Source organism: Pantherophis guttatus, chromosome 6, assembly GCF_059756535.1.
Source record: "Pantherophis guttatus breed Tessera chromosome 6, ASM5975653v1, whole genome shotgun sequence".
Taxonomy (NCBI): domain Eukaryota; kingdom Metazoa; phylum Chordata; class Lepidosauria; order Squamata; family Colubridae; genus Pantherophis; species Pantherophis guttatus.
In genome coordinates this window covers 103901854-103915081 of record NC_142068.1, presented here as the reverse complement: position 1 = coordinate 103915081, position 13228 = coordinate 103901854, and the positions used below count along the sequence as shown (strand labels likewise).

Genomic DNA, 13228 nt, shown 5'->3' with positions numbered 1-13228 from the left:
AAAGCAATGAAGAATGCTGTGTTATATTGGGGGTCAGATCCTGTTCAAAATATTAGCTTTTAATAACTCCAACTTGGTTCTCGTGAACATAGTACAATAATTTATTGTTGATTAGCCATTAAGCCATCTGGTGCTTTGGAAAATAAGTTGACCTCCTCCTCTCTGTGGCAGCCTCTCAAATACTGGAATACTCCTATCATGTCCTTCTTTTCACTAGATTAACCAAACCCAAATCCTGCCACCGTTCTTAATATGCTTTAGACTCCAAGCCTTTAATCATCTTAATTGCTCTTCTTGGCACTTTTTCCAAAGTGTCAACATCTGTTTTGTAATGTGGTGATCAAAACTGGATGCCGTATTCCAGTATTTGAGGTGTAGCCTTACTAAGGCTTTATAAAGCGGTACTAATACTTCAGGTGATTTTGATTCTATGCCTTTGTTTATATATCCAAGGATTGTATTAGCTTTTTTGGCTGTTCCCGCGTACTCCCTCTGAGTTTGTTAAAATCAGCTCTTTTAAATTCCAAGACACTGATTTGATTTTGTTCTATTGTTTGTGTCTGCATTATATTGAATTCTAATATGACATGGTCACTCTCGCCCAAGGTTCTGGCAACTTCAACTGCCTCTTCTCTATTAGTAAGAATTAGGTCCAGTATAACTTTTCCTCTAGTTCCCTCCTCTACCTTTTCGATGACAAAGTTGTCAGATAGGTTGGTCAGGAATGTGTTCAATCTCCCACTCGCTGCAGAGTTTGTCTCCCAGTTGATAGCAGGGTGGTTTAAGTCTCCCATTACTAACTACATAGATTTGTTAATTGATTAGCAAAGAGTTCATCTATTTCTTCTGCTTGGTTGGGGGCCATGTAGTTTATGCCTATAGCAACGTCATCCTTCTTTCCTTTTAGATTGACCCATATAGATTCTACGAGGTTTCATCCTTGATTTTGTGGATTTTTCTAGAGACGTTGTGATCTTTTATATATAATGCAACTCTACCTCCTCTTTTATCAAGTCTGTTTGTTTTGAATAGTTGGTTTCCTTCCATCAGTACATTCCAGTCATGAGTTTCATCCCATCATGTTTCAGTAAAGGCAACTATATCATGCCTACCTTCATGTACTAATACTTCAAGTTCATCCTATTGGTTCCCTAAACTTTGAGCATTCATGTATAAGCATTTGAGTCCTTTATGGGTCTTGGCTATATTTCTTATATCTCCTGCTTCGTAACTGGGATTTCCGTTCTTTCCATCACTCTCTATTTCAGCCTCTATGATGCTGGCTTGCTATCGGCTGCCATAGTAATGGTGGTGGGGGGAAGGTTGGCATTTGGGTGGGGGATGTGAGCTGGAGAGAGATGCCCTATGTGAACAAATAGAGAGGATTGCTCCCATGTTCTACTGCGCAGCTGTATGGACTTGTTTATGCCCAGTCAAGGTCAACCGTCTCAGAATACCAGATGGACGAAAACACCTGAAGATGCGGCCCACATGACACCAATTGGGATGGGAATTGGACATTTACCCTGGGTCTTTGGGGGAGGGATTTGGGGATACCTTCAATATAGAGCCTGAGTGGCGTAGGAGGCTAATGCCTCCTACTAAGGCAGCATTTAACATCCAGCTGCCTGCAATTACTGCAAGTTCAATTCTCACCAGGCTCAAGGTCGACTCAGCCTTCCATCCTTTCTAAGGTGGGTAAAATGAGGACCCGGTTTGTGGGGGCAATAAGATGACTTTGTATAAAATATACAAAAGTATGAAGGCTATTGCTTAACGCATTGTAAGCCGCCCTGAGTCTCCAGAGAAGGGCGGCATATAAAAATAAATAAATAAAAAAAATATGTAACTTTCATGCCTTTTGCTTCAGATCTTGCTTTTCTTTTGTAGCTATCAGTTCAAACTCAGTAAAAGTACCTTTCTCTACAAACATGGTGTCAGGTATGCTTCCTTCAGTATCCAGGAAAGAAAACCCCAAACTCAAGCATTTTGAAGAATCTGGTACTTTTACTGAATATGAAAAGATTAACATCCCAGTGAAAAGCTGGAAGTGATCAAAACGCGCGAAATGCATCTACTAAGCTTCTTCCCCCCCTCGTGTTTATAGTTTCTCAGCCAATCTAAAGGTCTTCCAAAGGTCAGGTGGCAACACGTCTGGCAGCGTCATCCATCAGGAATGTCGAGACAGTTGGTCGGCCATCCCCTTCCGAAATCCAGTTTCGATTCCCACGAAGTCCCCTCCTACAAAGACAAACCCCCTCCTGCTCTCTTCCCCCCCTTTGCTCCATACCTAATCCCTCCCCGTTTCTTATGGCAGCTAAAGCAGGAAAGCTGATGCTGACATTCGGCCCCTCTTGCAGAAGAGACGTTAGTCCTAATTAAAAGGAAAAAGAGAAAGAGAAACAGAATATATACAATGATCAAGGTTTATCAGGGTATTTGGCATAGAACTGTTGTACTTTCTTGGGAGCTCGGACATCCCGTTTATTTACCCATTCAGCCTGAGATAGTGGAAAATGTTTCCAGGCAATCAGATATTGGACTTTACCATGGTGTTTTCTAGAGTCCAAGATTTCCTTAACCTCAAAATGTTGCTCCCCTTCTACGAGGATGGGAATTGGAGGGTTGCTATGATCAACCCTTAGGGGAGATGAGTGTTCAGGTTTCAATAAACTAACATGAAATACAGGATGTATCCGTCTCAAGGTTTTTGGTAATTCTAATTCAACTGTCACTGGATTTATCAGTCTGATCACACGGAATGGTCCTACATACTTAGGCCCCAGCTTTTTAGACCTCTGGGTGGTTTGTAAGTATTTGGTAGACAAATAGACTTTATCCCCCACTTTGTAAATGTGAGCTGGGGACCTTTTCTTATCGGCTTGTGCCTTATGAGCTCAGTGTGCCTCATCTAATGCCTTCCGAGTCACTGTCCAGGTGCTCCTTAATTGTTCTATCCAATCTATCAAAGAGGGATTTTGGGGATCATCTTGAGGTAACTCGGGAATGGGTACAAAATCCTGGCCCGATGCAACCTTAAAAGGGGTGAATCCGGTGCTACTATGCACAGAATTGTTATACGCCACTTCTGCAAATGGCAACAAGTCTACCCAATTGTCCTGTTGGTAATTCACGTAACATCTAAGGTATTGTTCGAGCACCCCATTGGTTCTTTCACAAGCACCATTTGTCTGAGGGTGGTGACTGGAACTCAACCCCTGTGCGGAGCCTATCAATCTTAAAAATTCTCTCCAGAAACTGGAAGTAAATTGCACACCCCTATCAGAAATTATTCTTTTCAGAGACCCATGTAGTCGGTAAATCTGCCGAATAAATAACTTTGTGAGGGTTTTTGCTGAAGGGATCTTTGAGCAAGGTATGAAATGTACTTGTTTAGAAAACAAATCAGTTACTACCCAAATGACAGTGCAGCCCTCACTGTCGGGTAAGTCCACCACAAAATCCATAGATATTTCCTTCCATGGGGCGTTCGGTCTAGCCACACTTTGCAGTAATCCAGGGGATTTTCCTGGAGGTCTTTTAGCCGAGGCACATACTGGACAGCTAGCTACATATGTCTGTATGTCCTTTTTTAGTGCAGGCCACCAAAACTGTCTCTTAACAAGATGTAAAGTTTTGACAAACGCAAAGTGTCCTGCGGCTTTGGCCTCATGCGCATATTTCAATACAGTTGGTCTTAATGTGGTCGGAACATACAATTTTGATCCAACCCAAGCTAGTCCATCGCGGAGTGTGCATTCATTCGAGTGGATTTTAAACCACTCGTCAGCTTTTAGTGCTACTCGTAACTTTTCGAGTAAATCCCCTGAGAGTTCTGGATCGGTTTTACTCTGCGCTCTGGTAGTGACAGGTGTTGCCAATTGCGTTAAGGGGATCATTGGTTGAACCAGTTCCTTCTTTATGCTGTTGTACTGTGGCAATCTGGAAAGTGTGTCTGCCATGAAATTTTTTCCCCCAGGCAGGTAACGTAAAGTGAAATTGAAACGCTTGAAATGTTGGGCCCAGCGTGCCTGTTTGGGTGACAATTTGCGTGGTGTTTTTAATGCTTCTAGATTCTTATGGTCAGTCCACACCTCGAAAGGATGTTTTGCCCCTTCCAAAAATTGTCTCCATGTTAACAGCGCCCATCTAACTGCAAACGCTTCCTTCTCCCATATGGCCCATCTCCTTTCTGTTTCAGATAGTTTACGGGATGTGTAAGCACAGGGTTGTAATATTCCATTCTCATTCTTTTGCAAGAGTATCGCTCCTACGGCAACGTCGCTAGCATCCGCTTGTATTACAAAAGGTTGTTCTATGTCAGGGTGTTTGAGCACAGGTTCAGCTGCAAACAGCCGTTTCAGTTTTTCGAAAGCGGCCTGACAGTCCATAGTCCATTCTAGTGGTTTCGAGGGTTTGGGTTTTATTTCCCCTTTTGTTTTGAGCAAGTTTGTAATTGGCAGTGCGATTTTTGCGAAAGAGGGGATAAATTGTCTATAAAAGTTAGCAAACCCTAAGAAACTCTGTAACTGTTTACGGGTGCGTGGTGCGGCCCATTCCATTACTGCCCGGACCTTTTCCGGGTCCATCTCTATTCCCTCATGCGATATACGATATCCAAGATAGTCGATTTTGTCTTGATGGAATTCACATTTAGAAAGTTTGGCATAGAGTTCAGCTGCTCTGAGTTTATTCAAGACCGCTCGAACCAATCTTATATGGTCGGCCATGTTGTCAGAATAAATTAGAATATCGTCCAAATAGACCAACACCCCCTTATATAGATGCTCATGCAACACTTCGTTGATCAACTGCATGAATACGGCCGGGGCCCCCTGTAGTCCAAAAGGGAGTACTCTAAATTGGAAACACCCCAGTGGGCAATTAAATGATGTCTTCCATTCATCTCCCTCTTTTATTCTCACTCGGTAGTATGCCTCTCTTAAATCAAGTTTGGTAAAAAAATTTCCCTTTCCTAAATGGGCCAACATGTCCTTCATAAGTGGGAGGGGATAGACATTTTCCACGCAAATGGCGTTCATGTTTCTATAATCAACAACTAATCTGAAGGATCCATCTTTCTTTTCGCGGAACATTACTGGCGCTGCTACTTTGGGTTTGGCTCGTTCGATAAATCCCCGTTCTAAGTTTTTGTCAATAAAATTCCGCAATTCCTCCAATTCTCGAGGTGTCATGGGGTATATTTTTGGTTTGGGAAGCTTCACCCCTGGGAGTATTTCAATGATGCAGTCAGTGGCCCTGTGGGGAGGCAGATTATCAGAAGCTTTTTCACTAAACACTTCCTTGAGGTCCCAATATTCCTTCGGAATTTTCTCTTCTCCCTCAATATAGTTAATGGCTACTGCAGCCCCTTCTGGTCTTATGTCGTCCCTTAGGGAGGGGCCTTCCTTTTCCGGAGGTGGTTCTGCCGTACGGATGCGCAGGACCCCCGTTTTCCAATTTACTCGTGGGTTCCATTTTCGAAGCCAGGGCAGTCCTAGAATTAGGGGCCTTTCCATGCCAGGGGCTACAATAAAGCTGAGCTTTTCTATATGATTCCCCAACTGTAGTTCGAGGGGTTCGGTCATAAAACTAGCTGGGCCCCCCCCTGCAATCGACCCATCTAATTGACAAAATGCAATGGGTCTTTTTAAAGTTTTCAGTCTCAGTCCCATTTCCTCCACTACTTTGGGGCTAATTATGCACCTAGTGCACCCCGAGTCCAACAGGGCTAACAATTGCGCGTGAGTTCCTGTGGAGGGCACCCTTACTTCTACGGGGATGAGTAAGGGTTCTTCCGTGTGACTCACCCGTTCATCGGTGTCCGAGTCGGAGTCTGTCTCGCTGTCGTCATTGTTGGTCGGAGTTCCCAACTCACGCTGGTTCCGGGGAGTGAACTCAACGACTTCTCCTTTCAGGGTGGTGCCGCGGGTTTTGGCGGCTATTTTATCGCTTTTCTTTTGGCTGGCCCCGGTGGCTTTTGGCGGTGGTTTGGAGAAACATTCGGCCGCCCGGTGACCCTCCTTCCCACATTTGAAACAGGTGAAGGGCTTTGACTTGGGTTTGAATTCGGTCTTCCCGCCAGTCATCTTGGCCGCCCCCTTACGGTAGAGAGAGGATGACTGGTCCCCCATCCGCCTTCCTCGGAGTTCGCTCCGTTTCAGCTCGATCTCCACATCCTCAGCTACTATGTACCATCTATCCAAATCATCGGGGACCCCCATGCTCCTGCAATCTCGATATATCTCATCATTCAATCCATCCTTGAAACTCTCCAAAAGCGCCATTTCTGACCAGCCTGTCATATAAGGTGCCAGTTCACGAAACTCTTGGATATACTCTGCCACCGGCCTCCGGCCCTGCTGAATGCTCTTCATTCTGAGTCTCGCCTTTCGTTCAGCTAAATGGTCTTCAAAACGTCTTCTAAGGGCCCTCATGAACTGGTTGTAATTTCTCAGCAGGAGGGAGTTGTTATTGTGGAGAACTACCATCCACTCAGCCGCCACTCCCTCTAGGGCATTCGCAACGCTTCTGACTTTAGCCGCATCTGTTTCGTAGTCCTCCCCCCAATCCTGCATGTGGTTCCACACTTGGGTCAGGAAAAATCCCAAGGTTTTAGGATTTCCATCAAACTTTCCAGGAAGGGGGGGATTTTTGGCTTTTTACGTCTGCGGGGGGGGGGGGGCTGCAGGGCTGGGGTTCTCTGGCCGGCTGCATCTCTTCCTCGAGCTGCCGAAGCCTGGGATGTTCCCTCCTCAAACTCTTCCTCTCCCCCGCAGGCTGTCTCTTCTGCCTCCCCCCTGGGGTCTGCTTCCCCCTTCTCCACAGGAGTTTCAAAAGACTCACGGTTTTTTCTGCTTTCTTCCACATCACGGATAAGCTGCAAGGCTTGATCTATCATGAGACGTTCCTTCTGCTGTTGCATCCACACTGCCTCCCTTTTTCGGGGTCTGGAAGTCGTCACTCCCCGGGGATTCTCCCCCCAGTCCGGCAGTCTGCCCACACCTTTGGACCATCTAGCTTCCTCCGGTTCCAAACGGAGTTTTTCCAGCCATTCTGCAGTTTCTCTTTCCGACTGGAGGGCGGTTGAACTCGCTGCCCCCATCTTCCCTTCGTCATCACTCCCTCGATCTGACATACTTTGGATTTTCAGTCCCCTCGGGTTTTGTCCGGGATGACTGAGATGACTTCCAGCTTAATGTCAGGTATGCTTCCTTCAGTATCCAGGAAAGAAAACCCCAAACTCAAGCATTTTGAAGAATCTGGTACTTTTACTGAATATGAAAAGATTAACATCCCAGTGAAAAGCTGGAAGTGATCAAAACGCGCGAAATGCATCTACTAAGCTTCTTCCCCCCCTCGTGTTTATAGTTTCTCAGCCAATCTAAAGGTCTTCCAAAGGTCAGGTGGCAACACGTCTGGCAGCGTCATCCATCAGGAATGTCGAGACAGTTGGTCGGCCATCCCCTTCCGAAATCCAGTTTCGATTCCCACGAAGTCCCCTCCTACAAAGACAAACCCCCTCCTGCTCTCTTCCCCCCCTTTGCTCCATACCTAATCCCTCCCTGTTTCTTATGGCAGCTAAAGCAGGAAAGCTGATGCTGACACATGGAGTTGGGGTTTTCCTTTCTTGGGTTGTGAGCGGAGGCATGCCTGACACTCTACTTTGTTATGTTTTTCTTTTTTTATTTCTTCTTTCTTTTTACTCCCTTCTTCCTTATGTGATTGGTTATCTAGTAGTTTTTGCTTGGAATTAGATTCTAAAAGTTGAGAAGATTGACCTCCCCTCCCCCTTCAATTTTAGTTGAAAGCCCTTCTGATAAGATGAGCCAGTCGTTTTTTAATATTTTTTTCCATTTCTTGTAAGGTTCACTCCACCCCTTGCCAGTAGCCCCTCATGTAAAGAAAGAAAGATATCTACCAGGTAGAGAAACATACACACAAACCTTCATGTAGAGAAAGAAAGATATCTGCCAGATAGAGAAAAATATCCATCAACCTGTGGGACTTTGTAGGTGCCTACTAATGGTGATATTTGGGTGGAGATCTCCTTGTTAGCTCCATCCAGAAAAGCCAGGAGGTTCTCCTTCCTTCCACAGCCGTAGTTGGGGACATTGGCTTCTCCAGTGGAGAGCATGTCCAGCAAGGCATCTGAAGTGCGTAAAGGGTTCAAAGAGTTGTCATGGAGGTTGTAGCCAAGTGTCAGATTGTGCAGGAGCTGGGAATTCTCACTAAGCAGTTGAAAGGTGAAAATGAAGTGTAGGATATTTGTAAAACCAAAAGAAATACTCCTGTAAAAATAAAGTTCATGTTATCATCATCATCATCTACTGTAATAACAAAATATCTTTTTTAAAAATTCAATTCTCTTTGTCTCCACAATCATACTGAGTCTTAAGTAGACTCTATTGATCCAAAAGGAATGATCAGTATTATACAAATGTAGAAATGGGCTGTGTTGAGGAACAACTTTAATTTCAATCATTACTTTAAACAAAGTTCACTATTCAAGTAATGAATTCAGGATTTAACTGGGAGAGGAAAATAATCTGAAGTTATTTCAGTTTTTTTTCAAGTCCCATCTTTGAATTTGAGTCTCTTCTACAAAATCAGACAAAAGGGAAAGCCATGGAAATCAAAACCATTCAGGTCCTGCAATAGAGATGTAACTGAAATAAGAAGAAAAGGAGAGAACTGCAAATAAATGGACTGGAACTCAGTTGCCCTGAAAGACTTACAGATGAGAATGACTAGAAGGATCTCTGTTGAAAGGCAACGTTATAGGCAATATTGCTCTTTCAGTTGTGAATATACCAATGATGTGATCTCCTGGCCTGTAGTAGCTCCATGGTTTCTTTCTGTCCTGGTGCTCGAAATTCAGCGGGCATTTCCTTCTCAGCTTCCCAGAGACCGCCTGGGACACCAGCAGCATCAGAAGCGGAAGCAGGAGGTCCATAATTCTTGCGGCTTTGTTAATCCCCTTCCCGTTTCTAAACACAAATAACAAGAGGAGTTGGAAGAATTCAAAGCAGTCTCACAAGAAGGAATATCCAGTGCCTTTCCTGACTCAGAGACAAACAAAGCTTCATCTGGAAAAAGGAGAGAAAGTCCATTCAAGAGCACAGCCACTGTCTGAAAACTCTTGCCACACAGAGCCTGACCTGAGGCATTTATCCTTTTCTGATACAAGATGCCTTCCAGGTTGCTTCACTTTGATGCTTACATTGGAGAAGTAGCAGAAAAACCTGTGAGTGAAAAGCCACAGATACACCCCTGGGGACACTGTTCCATAGTGGTCGTGGTGCTTCCTGTCAGGACAAGTCTGGAAAGAGATCCTGGAGGGAGATAGTTGAAGAAGAGGGGAATTGACTTCTCCTGTCCTTCAACATGGTCTCTTGTCTCCAGAGACGGCTGGGGAAGGTCGCCCAGAGCTATGGAGCTTTGTGACACTCTGGGTTGATGTCACTTTAGTGCTGCCTGCCTTGTAATACCAAGGAAGCAATCAGCACCCTTGAACCTTGCCTAACGTTGAGAGTTGGGCCTCTTTGTGCTTTTCTTTTATATCAAAACTCCATATAGCTCAAACATTGTCTCTCCTTTGAGACAACTATGGCCTGGATGACTGAGAGTCCCCATAGACAGAACTCCATCTACCGATCCTGAATTGGACGTAATGTTAAAATTCCTTGTGCCTGCAGTGAAATTTCCACTCCCATCTGTTCTGCCTCAGTATGAGATCATTGGTGGCTCTCGGTTCAAGCTGTTGCTTTTGAATGCCTGGTTGATGCCTAACAAGGCTGCTCTCCTCCATGATGTTCTTCTGCCATGTCTCACTGAAGCTGGGTTGTGCCCAGAGGGGAAGAAGTACCTTCTCTATTGGGAATGTGCCCACCACAATTTCTGAGTTTGCCCCGGGGAAGACCCCAGGGGAGAGGAGGAGGTCCTCAGTGGTCCATTATGGGGTCTCTGGAGTTGGCACCTAGACCTGCGTTTTCTCTCAGGGTGACTGCGAGAACATTTCCCCAGCCTGGTGAAGCGTGTTGTGTGAATATGGTCCTTGCAGGAAGAAAAGCATCCCCAGCTTGTTTCAGTTATAAACTGTTGTCCAGCTTTTCTCTGAAGAATTCATGTACTTTGGGACACCCGTAATTCACTGACCCACTGGCCAATAGATTCAACTTCAGAAAACAAACCATGGTTAAATGTTGCAAGTGTGAATGCAGCCATTGGTGAAGTGAGCATGTTTAGTGGGTTGTGTGGATATGACCAGAGAGAGTTTGTAACTTCACACACACACCCCAGTTTCTCCCCCCACCACAACCAGCCCCCTGGGGACCCAGAAGAGGATCGGAGGGGAGATCCTCCCCCATCCAGGTCTGGCTTTGGGAATCAGGAGCTCAGCCAACTGCAGCGGGTGCAAGAAGGCCATGGATCAACTTCAGGATTTAAACAAAGATCAAATTTATTAAAGGTGCCAAAAAAAGAAGATTTCACAGACAGAACTGTCAGGGTAAATGTCTAATCCTCCCAGGCAGGGGCTGGCACCTCCCCATATCCCATCATACCCCCTTACCTCAGACTCCTCCCCTGGTGTATAAAAGGGTCCTACACGTGGGCATCCAGCAGTTCCAGATGTGTACCTGCAAAGGCAAGACAGAGGTTAGTGACCTTTACCCTGAATGGGCCTAGGACCACTCCAAGCCTAGAATAAAGAATTGATGAAGAGATACCATTGTCTCCTGTGAGTTATTGGGTTAGATCCATCCAGCATTAACAAATTGGCAGCAGAGTTACCCATAACTCTAAAGAATGACTGAACAAGCTGCTTATTCTGAAAAGAAGAGCAGAGTAAACACCAGGGCATTTACCAAGAGGATGGCTGCTCAACTGACACCCAAAGGTGCCATGCCAAGAGCCACCCCAGCTGAGAGTGGACAGGACATCAAGCCGGACCCACTCCTCTGCAAAGAGAGACCACGGGAGGAAGCAGATGATCATGACAGAGAAGAGCCACGAGAGGAAAACGAACTGAGAATGGCCCTGCTGAAAGTGATGGAAGCGCCCATCAGCAATGGAGAGCTCATCGCGAAACTCCAAGGCCTCCTAGAAACCCATGGAGCAACGATGAGCACCCAAGAACAAATCCAAGAAGACGCCAGTCCGGTAAGGGAAAGGGATTCCTTCGCAGAGGCACTGGACATAGACGGGCTCAGTTTTGTGCCAATTTCCCAGTGGCCATCTTGGAATGGCCAGCAACCAATAGGAGGCCGGGATTTAAATTTAATGGCGGGAACCAGCCAAGGCCCTGAAACTAATGAGGGGCACCCCGAAAATAGCTATGGGGAACAGACTCAATGCAACAGGAGCTCGCCTACCAAGCTCGAAATAGTAAGCCGCCCTGAGTCTTCGGAGAAGGGCGGCATATAAATCAAATCAAAAAAAAAAAAAGCCATGGAGACCCTAGTGGCAGCATTTGGCCCCACTTTCAGGCCTCCTGCACCAGCCACAGGCTGCAGGGAGGCCTCCAGCAACCAGGGAGATCCCAGGCCTGCCACCGAAGCCGCAACACCTGCCCTGCCACTCACCAGAAGAGGGACACACCTACACGATGGACACGGGGCATCAACTGCCTATGGACAGACCTCGTGGCAGGATTTGAACCCGCCATCCTTCCTACCGCCGGAACGGGACCCGAGGGAAGAAAATCAACCCAGCTACTCACCGACGCTGAGACATCCGCCAGGCTTCCCTGCACCTCCGAGGACCACCGCTCACCAATCCGGACCAGCCGCCACTGCCGCCGTCGCTGCCGAGCCACCGATCTTCGGGAGTCCTTGGTTAATGACTGCGAGGCCTCCGCAGCCTCCATCAATGTCCGCCAGGGATCCAGCCGCCCAGCAGCGATCCAAGATGCCCAGCGAGGGACCCAGGCAGACCAAGGGTGAGTCCAGCACCCATCTGGCCGGCCTAGGCCTGGGCCTAGGAGCCACGACCGCGAGCTCCTCACTCGACGACTTCCAGAGACAAATGAGCCTCACGCATGCCCAGTTTTCACCTACAGAGAGAGAGGGAAGAAACATAGAGACACATCATTACAGAGTGGGAAGAAACATAGAGACACATCAGTACAGAGTAACAACATGCATACCCATGCCTTATTGTGAGTTCCCTCACTCACAAAACCATGGACAGCTACCCTCTGTAAATAACCATTCTAACAATTCTGGGGCTTTACCTGTCAACTTTCCCAAACTACAAATAGATGGAAAAAATTTTCTAGAGTGGAGTCAGCAGCTGCAGGTAATATTTATGAAAGAAAACTTACTTTTCCTAATCTCAGACCCACCCCAGAAACCTTGGACTTTTGAAATTGACTGTAACCACCGCAGGGCTTTTTGTATTTTGTTAACCAGTATTTCTCCCACTATGTACCCAAGCATAGGGAATCACATGATGGTGCATGAAGTGATGCAAAAACTTTATAACCTTTTTTACAGCAGAAGTAGAGCAACCACAAATAAAATTTTCAGAGAATTCCATTCTGCCAGATTTAGACCAGGTGTCCCCATGAGTGAACACCTGTTAAAACTTAACGCAACCAGGACTGAATTAATGCATAGGGGCGAAGCAATCATTGAGGAGAGTATGATGAGTATAGTCATAAACTCTTTAGACAATAGCTGGGACAACTTTGTGATGCAGTTGGACAGCCTCAGTCTGGAACACTTAACATTAGACACACTCACTAACCACCTCATTGCAGAGGATAATCTAAGGAGGGACCGCCACATATCAAGAAGGGACCCCAGACCTACCAAAAGGGTTGAGTTCCAGGACAGGGGGAAGGTTACCCCAGAGTGTTTTTCCTGTGGATCCAGGAATCATTTAAGGAGGGATTGCCCCAGAGGTGATAGGGACAGGGGATATAGAGAGAGAAGGTCACCAGACCGCAGACATTTCAGGGAACGGGGACGTGGGTGGTCACCCAACCCTAGAAAAAACAATGAACGCAGGGATGCTTCCAAGGATAGCAACCCAGGGACCATGTACGGCTTCAGGCATGGTAAAGTGGACCCCAAGCAGGGGACAAATGAGAACATGTGGCTTCTGGATTCAGGAGCCACTAACCACACAACCCCAATCTATTTACCTCCCTCGTAGAGACAGACTTCAAGATCAGAATGGCTAACCAGAGCACAGCCAAAGTCATAGGGAGAGGGAATGTACA

The 13228-nt window shown here is 46.2% G+C and overlaps 1 long non-coding RNA gene across 1 annotated transcript; it reads right to left on the bottom strand.

Moving 5' to 3' along the window:
• Positions 1 to 1987: 1987 nt before the first annotated feature.
• Positions 1988 to 7463, bottom strand: LOC148113220 (uncharacterized). The gene is made up of 2 exons (XR_015728387.1): positions 6847 to 7463; positions 1988 to 2374 (listed from the first exon to the last, which is right to left on the bottom strand). It is a non-coding gene; the product is annotated as an uncharacterized LOC148113220 (long non-coding RNA).
• Between the last annotated feature and the right edge of the window lie 5765 nt (positions 7464 to 13228).